Source organism: Macaca thibetana, chromosome 14, assembly GCF_024542745.1.
Source record: "Macaca thibetana thibetana isolate TM-01 chromosome 14, ASM2454274v1, whole genome shotgun sequence".
Classification (NCBI taxonomy): Eukaryota; Metazoa; Chordata; class Mammalia; order Primates; family Cercopithecidae; genus Macaca; species Macaca thibetana.
In genome coordinates, this window is record NC_065591.1 from 23,527,244 (window position 1) to 23,552,823 (window position 25,580).

Below are 25,580 nucleotides of genomic sequence, written 5' to 3' on the forward strand. Positions count from 1 at the left end.
GTTTTACGTATTTCTCTAGGGGTGTTTGCTAGGCCTTCCTTTATTCCTCTTTGAGATTGCCATACACCGATCTCCCTCTCACTCCTATTCCTTCTTATGGATGTAAGACACTGGTAGCTGCCTCAGCCTTCCTTACAATTCTGACTCCTGTCATCTATATGCTGAGTACTTGCAGCACCTTAACCTCTTAAGGATCTAAACTTGCAATGCCTCACATTGAAAAAAAAAAAAAAAACAATATTCCATGTGAAATATCATTGAATGTGAGAAGAATTCATATGCTAGAATACAAATTGATTCCATTGTCTACATTTTCTGAAAGAAAAAGTAAAGATTCTAATGTGTTAGCTAGATCATGAAATCTTATCTATATTCCCAAGTCAATAAGAATGATAATTTAGAATCAGTTCAATGGTGCTTTGACTTTAGTTTACTGCAAAGTAAAAAATAGTGCAAAGGAAATACATAAATTAAGGATAAGAGTGAGGGTGGTTCCCCAATGTCACCCTAGTTTGCCTGAAAGATGCACCTTAAGTTCAGAGGTCAAGGCACCCCTACAGGAGAGGAAAAAATGTTTCTTAAGAAAGTCAAAACCTTTTCTATGGCTTACAGGCTGTATCAGTACTCGAGGGTCCACACTAGTACTATAAAAGGCATCCCTTCTGATACCACAGTTACAGATACCTGATGTTCATAGATGTGGCCATGGCTTTCTATATCAATCTGTAAGCTTCAAAATTATTGAGGACATTAAAAAATAACCTATGCTAATTTATAAAAAATACCCAAAAACCATCAGTGTTATGACACATTGTGAAAACTTGCTTCGTTAGAGCCCACTTTCATTTGCTCATCATGGAATTGATAATGCTTAGTGCCTTTTCTATAAATAGTGCTAATATTTAATGAGATGAGAGGAAATTATGCAGTTCAAATGGAGGGGCATATACAACAAAAACACCAAAAAACAAACCTTGCCAACATATGTAACAAGTAACATCCAGTAGCAAGATCAAAAGAAATATGCCTATGAACAAAAATGTAAGTGAAAAGTTGAATTGATCATCTTTTTTAAAGCATTATAGAATGAAAGAATACATATAAGGAAAACAAGTTATATAAACAATTTATACTCTTGATCTAATTGTGTCATATTGGACAAATTACTTCATCTTTGTCATCTGAATAAATAGGCATTTGATTTCTTAGATTTTTTTCCGTATTTATTATGAGTAGTACTTTTATAAACTTGTGAGGAAACCTCAAGTAATAAGGTCAGTGTGTGTTTAATTTACTGTGTTTTACATATTTTTTTCCTAATAATAACTTTTTAATATTTCAGCTGGTCAATGTGTATGTGGGAAGTTTGACAATTTAGTTCAGTTCCTGAATGCTTTATTTTGTATCAGATTGGCAAACAGAAATGAAAACATTACCACCAGCCATCTCTGGCATCTCCTTTTCTAACAACTCCTGTCAATACAGGTGAAAATGATCTGGACCTCAAAAATGGGAAAGAGAATAAGGGGACAGAATTTCAATCCCTGCTGTCCATGGTATCTATGGAAATCCCATAAAATATTTTAGCTTTACAGGAGAAAAATTCAAGGTGGATTGAAAAGTTACAAGCATCTTCCCATAAAATAATAATAACCACTGTAATTGAATATGGACAAGACAAATGAGAAAAGCAACCAACTTTCTGATGAAATATTTAATGGAAATATTACTTAATAGGATGAATTGCTGATCTGAAGATGCAGGCTCCACTGAGGAAGAGCAAGGAGTGCTTTGGGCTGAAGCTAAACAGATATAGAAGCTGTTCTCTTTGATAGATTAAGAGGAAAAGGGCGATACCTAATTTAGTGGAAAAAAAAATTTCACTGTTTTCCTTCCTTTTTCTCGCTAGGATTCATTTTCTCCCGTCCTTTCCTTTTTTATGTTCAAGAAAAATGTTTAATGCATGACAAACAGAAAGTGAAGACCCTCATGTATTCATTTATTCAGCATATTTAAAATATACTTTAAACTTTTAAAAATGCTAAATTATAGTGAACATTGATTCTGGGAGACTAACAAGTTGGTTTCACTCTTAATCCCTTTTAAGATCACTTTTTCCCTGTTAAATTTTTTTATATACAGAAAGCTCTTGGGGTTTTTCTTCAAGTGTGTTGAATATTCTGTTGTTTAATGTTCTAAGTCATATCCATTATGGGACACATAATCCCTCACACCCAGAAGTTCCTCTACTCAAACGCTTGCTACCTCCTCATCCCTGAAGTCATTATTGAGCCTGGAGTTTTCCATCATCATCACCTGCAGATCTCTAGCATGGGCTGGTTTAAGATTGATGATCTTCAGAATGAGTGGAATGCTGTGCATAATGACTCAGCAGGCTGCCTTCAAGTCGAGATGCATTCCTTGCTATTTTCACCATGCATTTATTGTGCTGTCCAACCTGCCTTCCATTGATTAGGGTCCATTCACTGTGGTGTAGAATATAAAAAGTAAACTTTTTGAACTGAAATGCTGCCTTCATCTCAACACTTGGCTGTAGCTGGATAATCCACTTCCAAGATGTTGAAATTGCATAACTAGTAAATTGGTATTGACTGTTGGCAGGAGGCCTTCATTCTCATACATGGACTTCACCACTGGGGTTCTTGAGTATCTTTATGGCATGACAGATGGCTTCCTCTAGAGCAAGTTCCACAAAAGGAAACATCTGTAATGATTTTTATGATCCAGGCTCAGAAGTCACACACCGTCATTACTGCAACTTATTAATTGGTTATACAGGTCAGCCTTTTTATTTGTGCTGGGCAGTACTACATGAGTGAATGAATAGCATAAAGTGAGAATTATTGAGAGTCATCTTGGAAGCTGGATAAGAGGGGTTTTAGATATTTTGTGTTTACAATTGTGTATTTGTAGTTAAAAAGAGAGACTTTTAGATTGCATTATTATGACCCAAAAGTCACTCCCTTCCTGCTCCTGTATTCATCATGTTTGCTATAAATATTCCCAAAATCTCAGTGGAGCAGCACTTATTTCCTTCTTACATTAGTTTTCAGTGGCTGTGGGTCACACTGTTTCTCTATTTTGTTCTCTTCTTCTTTGCCCCATGTATTTTCTCACATTTCATTCGCCAAGCAAGTCACATGCCCAGGCTGATAATGGAAAGTGGAAATATATTCTCGTAAAGAGTATGGCAAGGGAGTTGATACTATCATCTACATCACTTATAGTAGCAAAATAATGGCCCTCAAAGATGTCCATCTTTTAATTCCCAGAACCTGTGAATATATGACATTATATGGCAAAAGGAACATGAAAGTTGTATATGGAATATATGTTGCTAATGATCTGACTTTAAAATAGGGAGATTGCCCTGGATTATCTAAGTAGACCCATTTTAGTCAAAAGAGTCCTTAAAAGTGGAAAAGAGAGGCTAAATAGGAGCGTCAGGGAGATCGTACAATGAAAAAGACTCAGCCCAACATTGCTGGTTTTAAAGGTTGTGAAAGGGAGGAATGAGCCAGGAATGCAAATGGTCTCTAAAAGTTAGAAAAAGCAAAGACATGGTTTCTCCTCTAGAGCCCCAAAAGGAACACAGTCTTGATAACACATTGATTTTTGCCCAGTGAGATCCATTTTCTAGAACTGTAAAATGCTGTCAAATTAAAAACAAATTCAGACTTAGGAGAGACTTTATTTAAAAGGATTACTGCAAGAAACGGAAGAGAACTATTGTAATAGCGGAAACTATTGTGATAGACAGAATACTGATTATAAACTCTTTAAGCCTCTCAAGAATTAAGCAAAACAGCTTTTCTTTTATTTGGAGGAGTAAATAATGCTAAAAGACTTCAATGTATAGAAGTGGGATGAAAAGTTTGGGCCTGATAGGATAGTAGATCAGAGAAAATTTGTTTTCTTCTTTTTGAGACAGAGTCTCACTCTGTTGCCCAGGCTGGAGTGCCGTGGTGCCATCTCGGCTCACTGCAATCTCCACCTCCCCGATTCAAGCAATTCTCCTGCCTCAGCCTCCTAAGTAGCTGGGAATACAGGCGCGCACCACCAGGCCCAGCTAATTTTTTTGTATTTTTAGTAGAGACAGGGTTTCACCATGTTGATCAGGCTAGTCTCCAACTCCTGACCTCGTGATCCACCCACCTTGGCCTCCCAAAGTGCTGGGATTACAGGCATGAGCCACCATGCCCGGCCCAGACAATGTTTTACCCTGAGGTCAGCATATTCTTAGAGGGACCTTTCAGAAGAGGCTAAGTGCTGGTTAAAGTTCAAGGACCTGGGGGATGGAATAAATCTTAACCAAACTTCAGTTAGAAATAATTTTGTTCTAATTTATTAGTGGGAACAGTTCACCTAATCATGAAGAGGTAAAGAATGGCAATTTGGAGAGTGTATGGCTGGCCTTGTCATACATAAACAATGACGGCATTCCTAAGTCTTAGTCTATGAAAAGAGTGGCTCTTTGCAGTAAATCCTTTCCCAAAACACCAAAGAGGAAGGAAGGATTAACCTTGATTAGCCTTCACTGTGTTCCAGGAGTACAGGGTTCAGTTAAAATTCAACATTGTCAATAATAAATTTGTATTGCTTAAGTAATTAAGTTTGTGGTAATTTGTTATGGCAACAATAGAAACATGATACACTATCCTTTCCATGTGACTTATAGTGTTTTCCCATATCACAGACACAACTAACATACAACTATCGACATTTAACATGAGCAGGAAATAAATGTTGATTGTTATAAGCCATGTTGATATACTGATACTTACAGTAAGTGCTGATAAAATATTATCTCATAGATTTGTTGAAAGATACAATATATATATAAAGTGAATATATAGAGTGAATATATATACATATATTTACACAGATGCATATAAAATGCACACACACACACAAACACACACACGCACACAAACAAATTGCCTAGGACACAGTAAGCACAGCAAGCAATTATTGATTTTGTAGAAAATATTGTTAACTTTCATTATTATTAGACACTCCAGTAGAAATGCTAGGTTATTGGTTATATTTCTATGTCTAGAGTTCAGGGGAGAAGGCTAGGGTGGAAAAAAATGAGGGTCTACAGCCTGTATACACTCTATGATATCATCACCTTGGGACAAGGAAGAGTGTGGTGTATTGGCCAAATATGAGTAAGACGAAAAACAGGAGCAAATACTGTCCCAGAAGCAAACAAGAAGAAGAAAACACACACATGCACACACACACACACACACACACAAGTTCAAAGAGAGAATAATCAACCGTATCAAATACTGCTGATGGGAAAGTAATACAATTAAAAATGAGCCATTGCATTTAGCCAAGTAGAGACTATTGGTAATCTTGACAAGCAATGTTTCATTGGACTGGTAGAGACACAGTCACAGTCTGGTTGAAGTGGTTGTAAAAGAGATGAGAGAAATAGAAAAAGCAAACGTAACAAGCTGTTTTAATGAGCTTTGCTTTAAAAAGGAGGAAAGAAGAAAGGTAGTAGTTGGAGAGATATGTGAAGTTCAATAAGGTTTTTATTGTATTTGTTTTACTATTTTCCATATAGGAAATATAAAGCATATTTATATTAATAGAGAAATGATATACTTTATGAAATTAGCAGGATATGTTGATAGTGTAGGATAGAGCAGAGAATTTCTGAAAACATATTCTTTAAGAGGCCAGAAAGGATAGTTCCTCCATGGTAAAAAGAAGAACAGCACAGAATTAGAATGCAGGTGCAAATATAGTAAACAATTAGACTGTGGGAACACACAGTCATTTTCACCTGATTGTGTTTATTTTCTAGTGAAAGAGTGAACACTGCTATCAGCAGATAATGAAGATAGAGGTGGGATTGAGCAGAGAGTCAAAGGTGGGAAATGGTCATTGGGAAAATGAAAGAGTGGGTGAAATAAGGAATGTAGTAGGATTGTTAAGCAGCACTGAAAACGCACTTAGTGTTGGTGGCCACTAATTTAAAGTGAGATCAGTCAGCCTTGTTGTTTTTCTTCACTCACGTACATCTGAGCAAATGTGGAAAAAGAAGAAGCAGAGAATTTGATATAACCAGAGCTGGGGTTTTGTCAGCTAAGTGGTCAAAGGAAGAAGAGGGAAAGGAAGTGAGAGTATGATAGTCAATGGTTTAGAGGAAGGATAGAATCTACAGCTATGCATGAAGGGATGTGAACTTAGAGGAGAAACAGTTCAAACATCAGATGAGCAATAGAGTGCAGACTCCAACAAGTAAAAACACCTAATGAAGTTATGATATTAGAAATAATGTATTAGAAAGATTCAGCTGAGGCTCAGTGGAATACTTGACATTGGGATATTGCAAATGAGCAGTCGTTGGAAAAAAACAGTGGAATGGGTTTCTGAGCTGAGGAAAATGTGAGAATGCTGGGCGAGAAGAGGTCAAGAAAATGAGAGGCTGAGACTGAAAGAATTGTTCATTTGAATATTGAAATCTCTAAGAACTAAGAAATTAGTATTATTGGAGTGATGTTGAAATGTATTTATTTAGATCTTATTGTATTATATGCCTTGGGGAGAAAGAGAGAAAGTTAAAACAGAGAAGAACAAAACAAAAAGAGATAATATATCTTTCCTCATGGACTTCTCAATCTTGTCGGAGCCGACCCTTCCTGAGGATATACAGAGAGGTGGGTGTCAGTTATGATGGGAAAATTTTTCTTCAAAATAATTTCTATTACTGATTTTTCATATGATTTAGTCAACTGTTGGGCACCTTTTTCTATTAACCCTTTATTCTTTGCAGTTGTTTCTTTTGACTTCTAATTCAAAACTGTAAGTGTACTTAATTTTCATTCATGGCAAGATTTTTTTCCTGGACATCAAATTCCAAACTACATTCTGTTAAAATATCATAAGATATCCTGCTAAAAATCAGGGGTAGGGATGTAACAAGGGCAGTACTAGTGTCAAAAATCCCACATGAATTTGGCCAGTAGTCTTTAACTTTTTGTAAGTTGCAGAGTATGATAAGGAATCAGTGCAGATAATCCATTTACACGTGGAACTTAATTTCCAAAATATAGGCTTCCTCTAAGTCCTTCATTTACCTAAAATGTGTTTTTTAATGAAAGAACTAGATATAGGGAAGACTCACTGCATAGCATGTGCTTAGAGCATAGCTCTGGATGTTATAAGTGAAATTGAAGCATGCATTGTGAAAATTAAAATAACATTCAGAGAAAATACTTAAAGAAATAATAAAATTCTATCAAAAAAGAGATGCTCAGAGCATATAGGCTTTAACCAATTGAGGAAAATGAAAACAAATCAACCAACAAGCAAACAAACAGCTAACCTCACATAGACATTTCTCTGAACAACTTCACTATGAGTCTGCAAGGTACCTCTCTCTTTCACCCCATTCCACATACATATACACACAATTAATGTAGACCACTCACTTGCAGACAGAGACAATGAGTGAAACCCGGGTAAAATCTTTCAGATTATCATTTCTTATGCCACTTTCAGCAATCAGGTTTTATGCTTTTATGTTTCTTCAGCCTTTCCGTGTTGTTAAACGTAGATAACACAGATATATGCATGTCCTTGTATTAGGTGCTCTTGAAAAATGGAGGCTTTCAGGTGCTTAAACTAAATAGAGTCACTCTATCCTCCACTAGCAGAGATCTCATCCTGATACTAATTTCTAAGTAGATTGGGCATCTCTTACCAACAGTGAAGCTGAACTCATCACATGTCAACTTGTTTGATTAGAAAACCAAAAGTTACTTTCTCCTGGGAAAATTCATGGTCTTTTTGCCATATTGCACAAAACTAGGTGGGGTGAAGAAAATAATGGAAAGAAATTAAAAGAAACAACCTACTCAATAATAAACACGAAAAGTCACAAAAAGCAATTATATAAAAGTTCCGGCCGGGCACATTGGCCCATGCCTGTAATCCCAGCACTTTGGGAGACCAAGGCAGGTGGATTGCCTGAGCTCAGGAGTTTGCGACTAGCCTGGCCAACACACATGGTGAAACCCTGTCTCTACTAAAATACGAAAAAGTACTCAGGGGAGGTGGCGTGCACCTGTAGTCCCAGCTACTCAGGAGGTTGAGGCAGAAGAATCACCTGAACCCGGGAGGCAGAGGTTGCAGTAAGCCGAGATCATGCCACTAAACTCCAGCCTGGGTGACACTGTGAGACACCAACTCAAAAAAAAAAAGTTCCACAAAACTAACATGCTATCCAGAATAACTATTTCAGTATCCCAAATTAATTTTTTTTAAATAATATTGAAGCCCATATCGAGATTATGGCTGGGGTGAGGAGTAGGGGACATAGAAAAGAAGGGAGGAAAGACAGTGATAAAGTACACTCACAAGAAAGGACTGAGGAGGCTCAACACTTAGTGAAGAAATGGAGAGTCATCATTTATTTTTCTCTACCATGCTATACCTGAAACGTAGAGACATGCTATTGTGTATATATGTGTGGGTATGTGTACGTTTGCATGCATGCATGTGTATATTTCTATGTGCACACACGTGTATATTTCTTCTGGTTATGTGAATGTTTCTGTGATGCTTAGGGTTTTTTGTAGTCAAGGGCAATAAATTTCCATTTTACACTTGATGAAGACCAATATTTGTCAAAGTTAGACTTTTGACTCTGGTCTTCTATGTATTAGTTTATATCGATATATAGGTCTCTCATATAGAAAGGCAATACTATTGACACACAGTAACAGAGCATAGACTTAAAATTGCTACTCTAAGAAGGTTCTGCATGCTTTTACATGCTGATATATATAGCATAACAGTTGAAGTTAAAGCCAATTCCAAAATAAGATGAACTAAACCCACATAATAAAAATGGATAACATTATTTAGATCTTACAATATGTCATGTACTATGTTAAGCATTTTCTTTTTCTTAGGTTTTCTTAAACTTTTTTTTTTCTCAAAATGATTTTCTTTTTTTTATTATTATACTTTATGTTCTACGGTACAAGTGCACAACATGCAGGTTTGTTACATATGTGTACATGTGCCATGTTGGTGTGCCACACCCATTAACTCATCATTTACATTAGGTATATCTCCTAATGCTATCCCTTCCCCTCCCCCGACCCCACAACAGGCCCCAGTGTGTGATGTTCCCTTTCCTGTGTCCAAGTGTTCTCATTGTTCAGTTCCCACCTATGAGTGAGAACATGTGGTGTTTGGTTTTCTGTTCTTGCAATAGTTTGCTGAGAATTATGGTTTCCAGCTGCATCCATGGCCCTACAAAGGACATGAACTCATCCTTTTTTATGGCTGCATAGTATTCCATGGTAAACATGTGCCATATTTTCTTAATCCAGTCTGTCATTGATGGACATCTGGGTTGGTTCCAAGTCTTTGCTATTGTGAACAGTGCCACAATAAACATATGTGTGCATGCGTCTTTGTAGCAGCATGATTTATAATCCTTTGGGTATATACCCAGTAATGGGATGGCTGGGTCAAATGGTATTTCTAGTTCTAGATCTTTGAGGAATCGCCACACTGTCTTCCACAATCGATGAAATCATTTAAAATCCCACCAATAGGGTAAAAGTGTTCTTATTTCTCCACATCCTCTCCAGCACCTGTTGTTTCCTGATTTTTTAATGATTGCCATTCTAACTGGTGTGAGATGGTATCTCATTGTGGTTTTGATTTGCATTTCTCTGATGGCTAGTGATAATGAGCATCTTTTCATGTGTCTGTTGGCTGCAAAAATGTCTTCCTTTGGAAATGTCTGTTCATATCCTTTGCCCACTTTTTGATGGGATTGTTTGTTTTTTTCTTGTAAATTTGTTTGAGTTATTTATCGATTCTGACTATTAGCCATTTGTCAGATGAATAGATTGCAAAAATTTTCTCCCATTCTGTAGGTTGCCTGTTCACTCTGATGGTAGTTTCTTTTGCTGTACAGAAGCTCTTTAGTTTAATTACATCCCATTTGTCAATTTTGGCTTTTGTTGCCGTTGCTTTTGGTGTTTTAGACATGACGTCCTTGCCCACGCCTATGTCCTGAATGGTATTGCCTAGGTTTTCTTCTAGGGTTTTTATGTCTAACATTTAAGTCGCTAATCCATCTTGAATTAATTTTCGTATAAGGTGTAAGAAAGGGATCCAGTTTCAACTTTCTACATATGGCTAGCTAGTTTTCCCAGCACCATTTATTATATAGGGAATCCTTTCGCCATTTCTTGTTTTTCTGAGGTTTGTCAAAGATCAGATGGTTGTAGATGTGTGGTATTATTTCTGAGGGCTCTGTTCTGTTCCATTGGTCTACATCTCTGTTTTGGTACCAGTACCATGCTGTTTTGGTTACTGTAGCCTTGTAGTATAGTTCGAAGACAAGTAGCATGATGTCTCCAGCTTTGTTCTTTTGGCTTAGGATTGTTTGGCAATGTGGGGTCTTTTTTGGTTCCATATGAACTTTAAAGTAGTTTTTTCCAATTCTGTGAAGAAAGTCATTTGTAGCTTGATGGGGATGGCACTGAATCTATAAATTACCTTGGGCAGTATGGCCATTTTCATGATATTGATTCTTCCTATCCATGAGCATGGTATGTTCTTCCATTTGTTTGTGTCCTCTTTCATTTCATTGAGCAGTGGTTTGTAGTTCTCCTTGAAGAGGTCCTTCACATCCCTTGTAAGTTGGATCCCTAGGTGTTTTATTCTCTTTGAAGCAATGGTGAACGGGAGTGATTTGGCTCTCTGTTTGTCTGTTATTGGTGTATAAGAATGTTTGTGATTTTTGCACATTGATTTTGTATCCTGAGACTTTGCTGAAGTTGCTATTAGCTTAAGGAGATTTTAGGCTGAGATGATGGGGTTTTCTAAATATACAATCATGTCATCTGCAAACAGGGATAATTTGACTTCTTATTTTCCTAATTGCATACCCTTTATTTCTTTCTCTTGCCTGATTGCCCTGAATAGAACTTTCAACACTATGTTGAATAGGAGTGGTGAGAGAGGGCATCCCTGTCTTGTGCCAGTTTTCAAGGGGAATGCTTTCTCTGTATTTCTTGAATTTGAATGTTGGCCTGCCTTGCTAGGTTGGGGAAATTCTCCTGGATAATATCCTGCAGAGCGTTTTCCAACTTGGTTCCATTCTCCCTGTCACCTTCAGGGACACCAATCAGATGTAGATTTGGTCTTCTCACATAGTCCCATATTTCTTGGAGGCTTTGTTCATTTCTTTTCTACTCTTTTTTCTCTAAACAACTCTTCTCACTTCATTTCATTCATTTGACCTTCAATCACTGATACCCTTTCTTCCAGGTGATCGAGTTGGTTACTGAAGCTTGTGCATTTGTCACGTAGTTCTCGTGTTATGGTTTTCATCTCTATCAGATCATTTAAGGACTTCTCTATATTGGTTATTCTAGTTAGTCATTCGTCAAATCTTTTTTCAAAGTTTTGAGTTTCTTTGTGCTGGGTTCGTAGTTCCTCCTTTAGCTCGAAGCAGTTTGATCGTCTGAAGCCTTCTCCTCTCAACTTGTCAAAGTCATTCTCCATGCAGCTTTGTTCCACTGCTGGCGAGGAGCTGTGTTCCTTTGGAGGGGGAGAGGTCCTCTGATTTTTAGAATTTTCAGCTTTTCTGCACTGCTTTTTCCCCATCTTTGTGGTTTTATCTACCTTTGGTCTTTGATGATGGTGACATACAGATGGGGTTTTGGTGTGGATGTCCTTTCTGTTTGTTAGTTTTCCTTATAATAGGACCCTCAGCTGCAGGTCTGTTGGAATTTGCTTGAGGTCCACTCCAGACCCTGTTTGCCTGGGTATCAGCAGCAGAGGCTGCAGAAGAGTGAATATTGCTGAACAGCGAATGTTGCTGTCTGATTGTTCCTCTGGAAGCTTCGTCTCAGAGGTGTACCCGGCCCTGTGAGGTGTGAGATATCAGTCTCCCCCTAGTGGAGGATGTCTCCAAGTTAGGCTACTCAAGAGTCAGGGACCCACTTGAATAAACAGTCTGTCCGTTCTCAGATCTCAAACTCCGTGCTGGGAGAACCACTACTCTCTTCAAAGCTGTCAGACGGGGACATTTAGATCTGCAGAGGTTTCTACTGCCTTTTGTTTGGCTATGCCCTGTTCCCAGAGGTGGAGTCTACAGAGGCAGGCAGGCCTCCTTGAGCTGCGGTGTACTCCACCCATTTTGAGCTTCCTGGTCACTCTGTTTACCTACTTAAGCCTCAGCAATGGCAGGCGCCTCTCTCCCAGCCTCGCTGCCGCCTTGCAGTTAGATCTCAGACTGCTCTGCTAGCAATGAGGGAGGCTTCGTGGGCGTGGGACCCTCCCAGTCAGGCATGGGATATAATCTCCTGGTGTGCCGTTTGCTAAGACCCTTAGTAAGTGCAGTATTAGGGTGGGAGTGACCCAATTATCCAGGTGTTGTGTGTCACGGTTTCCCTTGGCTAGGAAAAGGAATTCCCTTCCTCTTTGTGCTTCCCGGGTGAGGCGATGCCTTACCCTACTTTGGCTCTCACTTGTTGGGCTGCACCCACTGTCATGTACCCACTGTCCGACACACCCCAGTGAGATGAACCCAGTACCTCGGTTGGAAATGCAGAAATCACCCGTCTTTTGTGTCGCTCATGCTGGGAGCTGGAGGCTGGAGCTGTTCCCATTCGGCCATCTTGGTGCCACCTGTTAAGCACTTTTATTTGATTATTGTATTTGATTGCCCCAAAAACCTATTGATGGAGCTACTATTATTATGTCTATTTTGTAGATGAGGAAGCTCAGATTTAAATAATTATAGATGAGAAAACTCAACTTCCCATGATGATATACCTGGATAAAGAGTGGCAGAGGTGTATGAAAATACATCATCTTATTCCAGTGCCAACTATTAACCAGTGCATTATATTCAAGATAACCTTGGACCAAGTAGGCAGAGATTAACACTCATTGCAAACCACAGATCATTCTCTAAATGATTCCAGTCAGAATAAAGAATCTATAAGCCCACTATTCGAACAAGAGAGAAAAGAAGATATAGAGATTATATGTATACATGCCTATATAAAGAATATTGTATAGATAGATAGATAGATACAACATTCATGGCAATGCAGTGACATTGCTCAGAGGATAAAACATAGAAGAACCTCTCAGCATTCACAAATGTCCTAAATATAACATAAAAATGCATTTCTTGTCATGCTTAATGACTATCTACTGCCACTTGGAGTGACTGGAGCTTCCTTTGCAGATTTTTGTTGTTGTTGTTGTTGTTGAAAACTTTCTCTCTCTGTTTGTCAAACCCAACAGAATCATAAAAAGCATTAATTCAGAAGCCCCATTGTGGAGCCAAGGCATTATTGAACTACAGTGACAAAGAGAATAAGAGACACAGATGCCACCACAACTGAAGCAGCAGGTTCACACACACTGGAAAGCAGGTATGCTCCCCACAGGACATATTTGGAAAAGCTGGCCACTCCTTCAAAAAGTAAAGCACTTTTACAAATCATATGTATGACTATCAATGCCCTATAAGGTACTATTTGAGAATACACAATAAAATATGGGTAAATCTCGACTGCAATGACATGTTCTAATATAGGCTCAGAAAACCTAGTTTTGTTACTTCTGCACCATAATGCTGTTTCTCAACCCATTTTCTAACTCCAGTGAGTATTAGTCAGGCCCTGTCTCAGTGGGCATTAATTACCTCATACCTAGGTTCTTTTTCAAAGATTATAGAGTGGTAGCCTAATGGCTAAATCACACAACTCACATATTTTTTTCTGCACAGTGTAAGTACATAAATGCACATTATGTGTATAACATACGTAACTGTGTGTATATATATACACACTCATATTTATACACATGTATTCATTATATGTGTGGGTGTATGTGTGTGTGTGTGTGTGTGTGTATAGATACATGTCTCAGTGCTTTAGAATAATGGAGATGCGCTGGCTTCTTTGCCATTGTTTCTTTATAAATTTACATGGCCTGACTGCAACTTTACATACTCCTCAAGTCATTTAAATTGTACCTGTTTTGTATTCTTAACTAGATTGGGCTAAAGGGAAGCATTCTCCCTTTCACTTTTTTTTCAGGGCACAGGCACATCAGCTCTTACATTTAAAAGCAAAATTTTGTTCACTCATGTAGTTTTAGAAAATGTATCATATTCTCAAATGAGTTCATTACCCAGAGAAATTTTGAAGTTCTCAACAAGACCTCTAGTTCCCAGTCATTATTTTATAACCTCTATTATTTTATGTCTGGGAGGGAAGGGAAGTGTCTTAGCTAAAGCTGATACTAGAATATATACCATACTAATTAATGCCAGTCTAGGACTAGAATGAGGTCACCTGACTAGCAGACATAAGTGCCATTTTTCCTACATCAATCTACGTTTAGGTTCTTCATCAATATTTGCTTCAATCTTTTTGGCAACAGCCAGGTAAAAGGATAATTGAATGTCACAAGCTCTATTTTAAAAAGAGGCAAACTTAAATCATTTATTCTTAACTACATAAGTATATCTATATTGTCTGATTCTGTTCTGGATGTGTTGCTCCGGGGTCAGAGAACAAATTTTCAATGACGATGGTGACAAACATCCAAAGGAAGTGACTTCAGTTTCTAGGAAGAATGATGCTCGAGTATACTTACTAGTGTTGTCTTGCTTAGGAGTGCTTGTCTTCCTTTGAGTTACTGTGTTATGCCTCCTCCTAACTTTTCCATAAATAAAAGTATATTTTAGGAAAATGAGAGTGGTAGGGAAAAGAATGAGAACTGCTGTCCATTTTAGAGACCATCTGGTGCAAACCCAAATGCCATTTCAGCTGACCTAGACTTATTGCTTCAAGTATAATTTTTTTTCTTATAAATCTTTTCCTAAGTTTCACTTCATTCACCTTAGATCACATGTGCATTCGGTTGGGCCATGCTCATGCTATGGCAGTGTATTTAGAAAGTGGCTCTTCTGCAGCACTTTCAAATTCCAAGATTAAATACACTCCATTCAAAAAGATACAATCTTTAAGGCACTAGATAGTTTCAGGAATGCAGAACCTTCTTTACTAGGCTCATACTTCCACTCAAGAAAGCCCCTCAGGTTTAGCAATTTCCACCCACCTATTGCATTTCCTTGGAAAGCACAAAGGATGAAAAGAAGTAGATGATCTCTCAAGAAAGCTGAGTTTATAATCAATTTCCTGCTGAAAATGACATCAAAAGTAAATTTGAGTCAATTTTGAAAGGCAAAGAAAAATCTCTCTGTTCCTTCTCAGTCGATATTACTTGTGACTTACAACCACTTAAGTTTTTCTTAATTTTTTCTTCTCCCCTACTCTAGTTCATTGAGGATCAGAGTTCGATAAATTGAAAACTATTAGGAAGAAATACATGACAATTCCACAAAAAAATTATGTAAAGACTAAGAGCATTTAACAGATGAAAACAAGATCAGATGAAGCACAATTTGAAGGAAGATAGAAATGATAACTTTCCATATTTGCAAAAAATTAATAAAAGCCTCAAATGGATGTGGTTCCTAAAAGTAAGTGGGACAGCTCTAAAGAACTAAAGATTTTTATTGAGTATCTGCCATGAATACCACACTGTGACTACATCCAGAGGGAAATACAGGGGAATATAAACTTGACAAAGCTCAACCCTTAAGTTAATTACCACATAGGTGAGGGCATAAAATATAGGCTTGTGAAAAATAAATATACAACAAAATGGTAAGCGACTGGTACAGATAGACAAGAAACATTAAAAAAGATTCCAGAAATATCCCTGCATAGAGTATGAGACACTTTTAGTATTTGTGATAAAATTTTTCATTCATATAATCTTTATTGTTATGAGGGAATTTCACACGCATCATCTCTTATTATTCTTAGATTAGCATCATTACATAGGTGGGTTCCATTTCATAAATAGGTGAACTGGGGATTAAATATTTTACAGAATTTTCTCAATGTTATATGGATGGATAGTGTCAGAATTTTGATTTGAACCCCCAGCTATAGTCCTAAATTGATATAAGATGGTCAAGGTAAATAAAGTACTAGAACTTAAAAGAGTCATTACTTGATTTACCAGTTACATACAGAATGATAAAATAGGTATTGCTTACTTGCCCGTACCTATACTTCTATGAAAAAGCAGAAATCCTTTCTAGAAGGGTAGGTACAGACAAGTATGCAATACTATTAAATATGATACATGAGCTAATTGGAGGAATAATAATAATGAAATAACTTTTGCTGCAACTCTTGGAAGACTTGGATTGTTACTGTGGTGCTCTCCTAAAGTAGGAGCATGTGTTATACAGACATAAAAAGTGGTTCAGAACATCAAGAATTTGAGAACCTTGGGAAAAATCAGTACCTTACCATAAAAGATTCACTATATAAGAGGGGAAAAAATCTTACCATTTGAGAGAAAAGGAGGCAATCCCAGTCTAGGTCGGGGTCTAATCCTTAAGGAGAGAAAACATGTTTTTAAATTTCATTGCTACCATGTTCTAGGTAAAAAGCATTTGAAAAGTTAAATTTCCTAAGGCTTCTTAAGCCTCATCTATTAATGGTATAAATAACCATATAGTAGGTACATAGATCCCACCTTTAGAGTGGAGGCATTTATTGCCCAATTGTCAGGAATATTGCCTGCTGACAGCTTGTGGATTTGAAAACACCCAGAAAGGTGTTTTCAGCCAAAAGATGCCCTATCAAAGCTGATGCCTACCAATGAGGCAGCCCATTAACCAAGTCACTGGGGGGAGCTAAAGGCATAGCTACCTCGATGTGGGACAGGTCTAAAGAGCCTTCCCAGCTTCTGAACTCTACATGAGATCAGCTAGTATCTTCATTATCCCTCAATATTATTTCATTCTATTATCATTCCATCATCATTATTAGTTAATCATTACTTCATTATATTTCAATTTATCCTTCTGACCAATCTTGCATTGTTCCTTTCTTCATAGGTGTTATAGAGGCCACTTTCTAATACACTTTCTACACACAGCTTTCCATTTGACTGTTTCCTAGTGAATCTCACTTAATGGAGTTGGTGCCTGGAGTGATCATAGAATAAGCAAACCCCAAGGTAGAATATAGAGGCCACTTTCTGATACAATTTCTACACACAGTTTTCCATTTGAATGTTTCCTAGTGAATCTCATTTAATGGCACCAGTGCCCGGAATGATCATAGAATAAGCCAGCCCCAAAGGAGAATTCTGGAGCTCTACCATCTGCTGTGGTAAGTGGAAAGCTAATTGACTCTGGGATGCTCTATTGGTGCAATTATAAAAACTTTTACTGGTGATTAACTAGAATGGATTACCTTGTATGGGAATGCCCTAGCCATGCAATGACTCAGGGAACTCATAATATCAAGGACAATGGAGTCAGATGACTATTTTTATAATTTTTTATGGGTACATAGTAGGGATCTGTATGTATTGGGTACATGAGATGGTTTGGTAAAGGCATGTAATGCATAATAATCACAGCATGGAAAATGGGGTAACCATTCCCTCAAGCATTTACTATTTTTGTTAAAAATAATCTAAGTATACTCTTTTAGTTATTTTTGAATGTACAATTAAATTATTTTAACTATAGCCACCCTGTTTTGCTATCAAATACTAGGTCTTATTCACTCTTTCTAACATTTTTTGTACCCATTAACCATATCTACCTTTTCCCACTTCCCCACTGCCCTTCCCAGACTCTGGTAACCATCAATATACTCTCTATCCCCATGAGTTCAATTGCTTTGATTTTTAGATTCCAGAAATAAATGAGAACATGTGATGTTTTCTTTCGTGCCTGGCTTATTTCACACACCATAATAAACTTCAGTTCCATCCATGTTGTTGCAAATGACAGGATCTCCTTCTTTTTATGGTTAAATCATACTCCATTGTGTATAAATACCATATTTTATTTATCCATTCATCTGTTGATGGACACAGGTTGCTTTCAAATCTTGTCTGTTAACAGAGCTGCAATAAACATGAGAGTGCAAATAACTCTTTGATATACTGATGTCCTTTCTTTTGAGTATATTGCCAGCAGTACAGTTGCTAGATAATATAGTAGTTGTATTTCTAGTTTTTTTGAAGAACCCCAGAGTTGTTCTCCATAGTGGTTACACTAATTTACATTCCCACCAACAGTATACAAGGCTTCCCTTTTCTACACATCCTCTCTAGCATTTGTTATTGCCTGTCTGGATTAAAAGCCATTTGAACTGGGATGAGATGATATCACATCATGGTTTTGATTTGCATTTATCTGATGATCAATGATGTTGAGCACCTTTTCATATTTCTTTGTCATTTGTATGTCTTCTTTTGACAAATGTCTATTCAAATCTTTTGCCCACTTTTAAATCATATCATTATATTTTTTCCTATAGAGTTGTTTGAGGTCCTCATATATCTGAAATCAGATGACTACTGTTCAGTAGCATTGATGCATTAGAAAACCCCAAGGAAAGGTTCAGGTTAATATGCTAGCAATTTAAGGTTAAGTGTGAAAATGAGAGTACCTGCTACACAACTTATAAAAAAGGTTTTTATCTTTTCCATCCTGAGGTCAAAAAAGCAAAGATTAAGATGAAGACTGAATCATAAGAATAGCAAAGAAAGATGAATTCTCAGCCCCAGCAAGTCCACTGTGCCAAGTCCAACACCCTAGTTAGGAAGGAGTAGGGCACAGAGACGTGGAGTGGGGGATTCTGGGTCAATACACTAAAAATTCTAGAAACCTAAGATTTCCATGAAGCATCTGGGCACGCAAAAATGTCCCACTTTTTTTCTCTCACCACCGCTCCTACTGTTTGGAGAACAGGTAGAGGATTTGCCTTGTAAGATAATCTATGCCTGCTCAGGATCTATGCCTACCTTATTTCTTAGATGCCAGATATATACCTGGGATTGAGATATAAAACAAGATAACCTGGATATGGAAGCCCTGGGCTTCCTGAAAGATAAAATGGATTATGCCCAGAAGAAGCTGCAGGACCCAGAGCACATGTGCTACCAGTAACCAGCAGAGTAACTATAATACCATATCTTCATGACACAGGATCAAAGGGGAAAAAAAGGCAGGTACTGGGTAGAAAGCTGGATGGGGATAAGTTTGATAGGAGAACACTCTGCTAGGCCACCAGATTTTAAATCTCTGACATGGACCCTGTGAAACTGTGCTGTTATTCTATTAAGATGGCTCTTGTAAACTTGGACAGAGATCCTCCGTGCCAAGGGAAGGAGAAATGACAGGACCGTGGAAGGTGTGAAAGATGCAGAATATGTAGAAGGGGGAATTAAAAGACTCATAGAACAGGGAAAAACACTAAGTTAGTCATTTAGTCACCACTGTTAGAGTGGAATCATATAAAGGTCAGGTAATAGGTGGAATGTTGGTCCATATCTAGCTCATAGTGGTCCACTAGGTACATAAACCCAACCAGTGCTTATTTCCTAGTTTCCAAAGATAAAATGGCAATGGACATTCTTGATAATTCACACAACTTTTCACATTACATCCTGATCTATGGGGCCAGAACTATTGGAAAGAGTAGGAAAATCAAGTAAAAACCTCTAAATTTGCCTTTTTATCCCCAACCAAGATAGTAACTTACAAACAATATCACATCCCAAAAGAAATATCAGAGATTTGTAAACTCCTGCAGACCTAAAAGATAAATGTGGTAGTTTGCATTTAATTCCCCACTTATTCCCTATAAAATATCAGATGCATACCAGAGGATTAAAGTAGACTACCCAAAACTCAACCAAGTAGCACCTCTTATTACAGCTGCTTTGATGAATATGGTAGGTGTGTAAAAGCAAATTAACATGGACTCAAATGTATACACCCATTTATCTAGTAAACACTTTCTTTTTTATCCCTAGTAAGAAGGGGAACAATACATTGTTTATAATCACATAAGATGGACAAGAGTTTACATATTTATTTTTGCCCAGGTTATGCTTAACATTCTTTCTCTCTCTCATATTACAGTACAAAAAGGATTTTGACTATCTTATTCTATGGAACTTTATATTGACTCAGTATATCAACAATATAACGTCAATGACATATGAGTAAAATGTGGAAGCATGCTAGGGGTCTCTGTAAGACACATTAGATTCAGAAAGTGGGCAATACAGCCTATGACAATTTGGGAATCTTTGAAGTTATGCTTGCCTAGAACATACCAGGAAATTTTACGCAAAATAAAGGGAAATTGCTTTTCTCACCACTAAGAATAAAACATATCTGTCTGGTAGCATCTTTGGCATCTGGAAGCAGCGTATTCCACACCTGGAAATACTGCTATGATTCATAAGAATGGAAGAATAGCATCTGGTTTTCTTCTATCAGTACTGATCTGCTTACCAAACACTTGCTTGACCACAATCTTGATATTCTCTTCTAAACAAGCCTTTTTAGTCTTCACAACCTGGTCAGGCTGATAATTTTGTAAATCCTTAAGTTATGCTCCCCTTTTCATTATAAATTCTGTCTTTAATTCATTTCTTTCTTCTCATGTTTTACTATAAGCAGTCAAGAGAAGACATGGAGCAGCCTGAACACTTTGCTTGGAGATTTCTTTCACCAAATATACTAGCTTATTGCTCTTAAATTCTGCCCCCTACATAGTACTAGGACACAAACACAATTTGGTCAAGTTCTTTGCCACTTTGTAGCAAGGATGGCTTTTCTTTCAGTTTCCAATAAGATATTCCTTATTTCTGTCTGAGACCTCATCAGAATTGCCTCTTCTGTCCATATTTCTGCCAGAATTCTGATTATGAACCCGTGATAATCTCTAAGAAGAACAACATTCTCTCTATAGCTCTCCTCTTCTTCTGAGCCCTCAACATAATTACTCTTAATGCTTCATTCCTGGTAACCTAGGCATTTTCTACTATACACTTCAAAATTGTCCCAGCCTCTACCTATTATCGAATTTAAAGTCATTTACACATTTTCATATATTTAGTATAACAGCACCCACTCCCTGTACCAATTTTTGTCTTTCTAATCTGTTTGTGCTGCTATAACAAAATGTATGAGACTAAGTAATTTATAAAGAACCAAAATTTATTTATTACAGTTTTGGAGGCTGGAAAGTTCAAAATCTAATGACTAGAATTCAGTATCCATTATCTGCTAAGGCTATATAGCCTCATGAACAGTGGCAAATGCCTTGGCTAATTGGTCAGTCATCTGAAAAGAGAAAGTCTGAAAGATCAGGGACAAGGAAGTCTGGGAAAAATTATATGAATAGACTATGGAACTGAGGCTATGGTGTGACTATCTTAGTATTGCATATTTATAGCTACCAGAAATCATCTACCACAAGAGAAGGTTTAAATAACTAAGAAGTCAGAATGACTCAGCAAGTTGACTTCAGCCAATCATTATCATTGTTCATCCCAGTGCTGGTAAAATAGACACATAAATGGAGTAAATGTAAGGTCAGGGATGGAAACCATCCATGGTCTCAACAGCATGGACTCCCACTGATCAAAGCTGATGTAACCACCTCTGCTTCTAAATATCACACTTGCCACACCAGAAAGAATTCACCACTGAGTCCCTTACATAGCATCATTCCTTAAGCCACTGTTTCTACCATTTATGGGTCAGTGATTCATCTTTCTAGGAATAGACACATACCCTAGGTTTGGGCCTGTATTTCAAATCTGCAAAGTCTCGTCCAATACCGCTACCCAACAGCTCACAACTACGAGCTAAAGATCAGTTGGTCCAACTTTGATGTCTATGCATTATTGACAAAGAAAGAATACAGTATTGGACAAACCCAATTTTCTAGCAATATAAGGGGCATAAGCTGGAATCCCTTCTTTATTATGTGTGTGAGATTCCATCACAACTAATTCATTTTGATAAGTGACTAGATATTTTGCATAAATTACTTTTGCTTTTGGAAACCCACAGAAGGAAGAGAATTAAAACATTTTCATAAATGATGGAAAGAGAATATCAAATATTATGTCTTTGTTTTACTTTCTTAACTTTAGGAGAAGTGACATATTCATTTAATAAGAAACCTGTTAGGGGCATTAAGAGGTAGTCACAATTACCATATTCTGAGACACACTCTGGGAGAAAGGCACTTATATTATATGTGGTTTAGGCATTAAAGGCAGCCATGGGTCTCATGGATGTATTTATTCATTAATAGTGTTATCGTAATAGCTAAAAATACATAGCATCTACTAGGTACTATACATATATATTCCTAAACCATACTGAAAGCTCCACGCATTCAGCAATTGCCTTCAATTGCTTTAATTTGACATTTTGTTTGTAGTGAATATCTGTTATTTTGATAATACTGTTATAGTTTCATATTTGGTATTTTAATAATGCATAGGTTTCATTATTCCCTTTACATTTCTCCATTACAAAAGCAACAGCATATCTGGTGACTCAGTTTAAAATGGAATACATGAATAATGTTTATTTGCAGATTGACTACTCAATTTGATGTGCGGTTCTTCCCAAGGTGAGTCGCTAACTCTCATGTCATCAACCCCGAACTTTCTTAATATTTTCTGAGAGAAACTACGTGAGTTCCTTGGTCTTCTTTCAAGAAAGTAAAATTATTTCCACAGAGAAGAAACAATCATTTTCTAAGCAATAAGGTTATTGAACTACTTTGGCTGAGTAAATAACTCTGTTTGCTTCAGGGCACATTCAGAGAAATTTCCAATTCTTGTCATGGATTATGACATGTTTTCCCCTTGATAAGACAACAGAAATGTGTACTGGACATTTAAGCAGATTTTAATGTGGAAGTTCTCAACATGCTGATTTTCCCAGGGCTGCTGCTGGGTAAGCTCAACTACCTTCTTCATTGTTTAAAGGTGAAGAATCTCATTGCTTATGAGATTATTTTTATTTCATTTATTTCCTCTTTTCTCTTCCTACTCTATGCTTTCATACGATTTTAAACTTCAGAATTATACTAGTGCAAATTAAACTCAGATTTTGAAGTCTCTCCCAAACCACAGTCTCCCATTTATGATGTGTTCAGGAGACATGTAATGAGATGCCTTGGCAACATTTTAAAACAGACTCTTTACTGTCCCTCCAGATCAATCTTCCCTCTTGCCTTCCCATCACCTTTGGATCTCTCTCTCCATTCATTCAGTCTTCTTTTCACTCTCTATTAAATTCCTGGACTCTGCTCTCAGATGATCATTTATGATAGAACATCTCTCCTCATTTATCCTCACGAGAATGTAAACTTTAAAACTTTTGTCTGCTAAACCCATTTGTTGCCAATTTCTGGAGCAGCGTCTGACACATGGTAAGCAAGTAATAGGTATGTATGCAAGAAATTAATGAATCTCAAGCTCAAAAGCCTTTAGTGGTTTCCTATTAAAAAACAAATTTACCTTGGCATTCAAATCTTTTATAATGTTTATAATTATATTCTGGTAGTATATAGAAGCTATGATTATAATGATAATGAAGATTGAATAATAATTTAAATAAATCATTATTAGAAAAAACTAATCTTTAACCGATTAGTTGTACAAAGTGTTTTGAACTTTGTTAATTAGGAAAAAAACTAGACAAACTATGTACTAGGCAATGTGCTAAGATACTTTTTTACTAGCATACAACTTGATGACGTGAGTTTTATTGTTTGTATTTTTTCAGATTAAAAAACAGACTTAGAAGATGTGACTTGCCCATAGTCACCCAAGTAGTAAAAAGAATAGAGCTGAGGTTTAAAATGTTTTTAATCTATCATTGTTTTACTGCACAACTTCTCATTTTCTTTATATAGAAGAGAATCAATATTATAAGTTCTAAAAAATTAACATTTCATAGAATTCTCTTGATAGGAACAGTCCACTTGCAAATAGAGAGTTTTCTCTTTTAGGGGATGAAGGTTTTCATCTCTTTTGGAAGATCTGAGGGATTCTGTGAGCCCCAGAACAGTGTCTTATCTGCAACTGTGAATTGGAACCTGGTGTGAGAGCCCTGACTGTAAACCTTAGAACAAACAAAAGACAGCCCTCCATCCCTCAGGGTCATAAAAACAAGGAAGCATTTGATGGAGTTCATAAATATACAGAATACTTCCATTTTCATATAATTGCTGCACCTGTCCAGGGACACTTTCTTAATCCAAATGGGAGCTACCCAGTGAGCAAGGAACTGCCTCTCACCCTGGCATTTCATCTCCTCAACACCTTTCACCCCTCCCTGCTTCTTTGGTAGATGGATCAAGAAGCCTGCTGGAGCTGGAGAGTCCTGGAGAAGCTGCCTCTTCCTTGACCCCATCACTACTCTGTACACAGCTGGATCTCTTGGAAATTACCAACCCTGGAGAGAAGTGTCTTTGACTTCTCTCCTGGCCTGGACAAACCACAGAGGAAACTTAAGGTAAAAAACATTTTAATATATTTTCCTCTTTCTTTCAGCCTTTGTGATAGCCATCTAGTCCACAGAGGCTAAATGCATGTGGAAGGGGAAATACATCGTCTCTGCATGTGCTCCTCTGACATTTTGATAAGAGCACAGGGATGGGAAGGTGACACATCCCTTAAGCTACCCTTTTAAAGACATACTTTTTCAGGGCTCTCAGAAAGCTCAGTGGGAACCTTTCAATCAGCTGTGGAACTTAAAAGAATTGTAAGAATAATTAGACCCACAGAAACATACTTGTCATGTGTGGCTATAATGTCTCTATAACTTAATATATACTTACATTTAGCTTTTTAATAATTCTGCAATTTCGATTTAAAGAAAATGCTATTTTTAACTTAAATTCTTATTAAGGGATATTTATCGTGGTTTATTTGCTTGTTTATAGAGTTTGAATTTTAGGCATGAAAAGAATTGTAAAGATAATTGATATGATTATTTTATATTATTACATAATATAATTATTATTACATAATATGGAGACTTACTCAGACCTCAGCATGAAAAAGTACGTCATCAGGGCTGTTTCAGAGAAAGCATGGCCATGGGGAGGGTCTGGCTCCTTCCCCTTGTACTTTGTCCACAAGATGCTCTGCAAAGCCCACTTTAAATATTGTTGAGTTGATCCCAACTGTTCTGGAGAAAGGCACAGAGGAATGAAGTGGTTACTAAGGCCACGTCACTTGTTGGTGGCAGAACAAACTAAAACGTAAGCTCTTGATTTTCATTTCTGGCTTTGAGGTTAATTCAATTCCTTTTATCTAGGGGAAAGAAAAAAAATACTTAAAATGGAGATGGCTGAAAAGAACACAAACTTTAAAATGTTCCCAAAGGAAGGGCTGTAAACAACTATCTTATGACAGAAAAAAGGCTTCACATTCACAAATAGGAAAGTATTAAACCACAGTGAAACGTCCTACTGATGACAGGCATTTGTCCTTCTTTGGTAACTTTGGTCCTGATTTGTATATTCTCCCTGGCACAGTGACCCCACCTTACACTCGTCCTCTGAGTCCTAAAATGCACTGAGATGCTCAAGGCTGAGAATACTTAA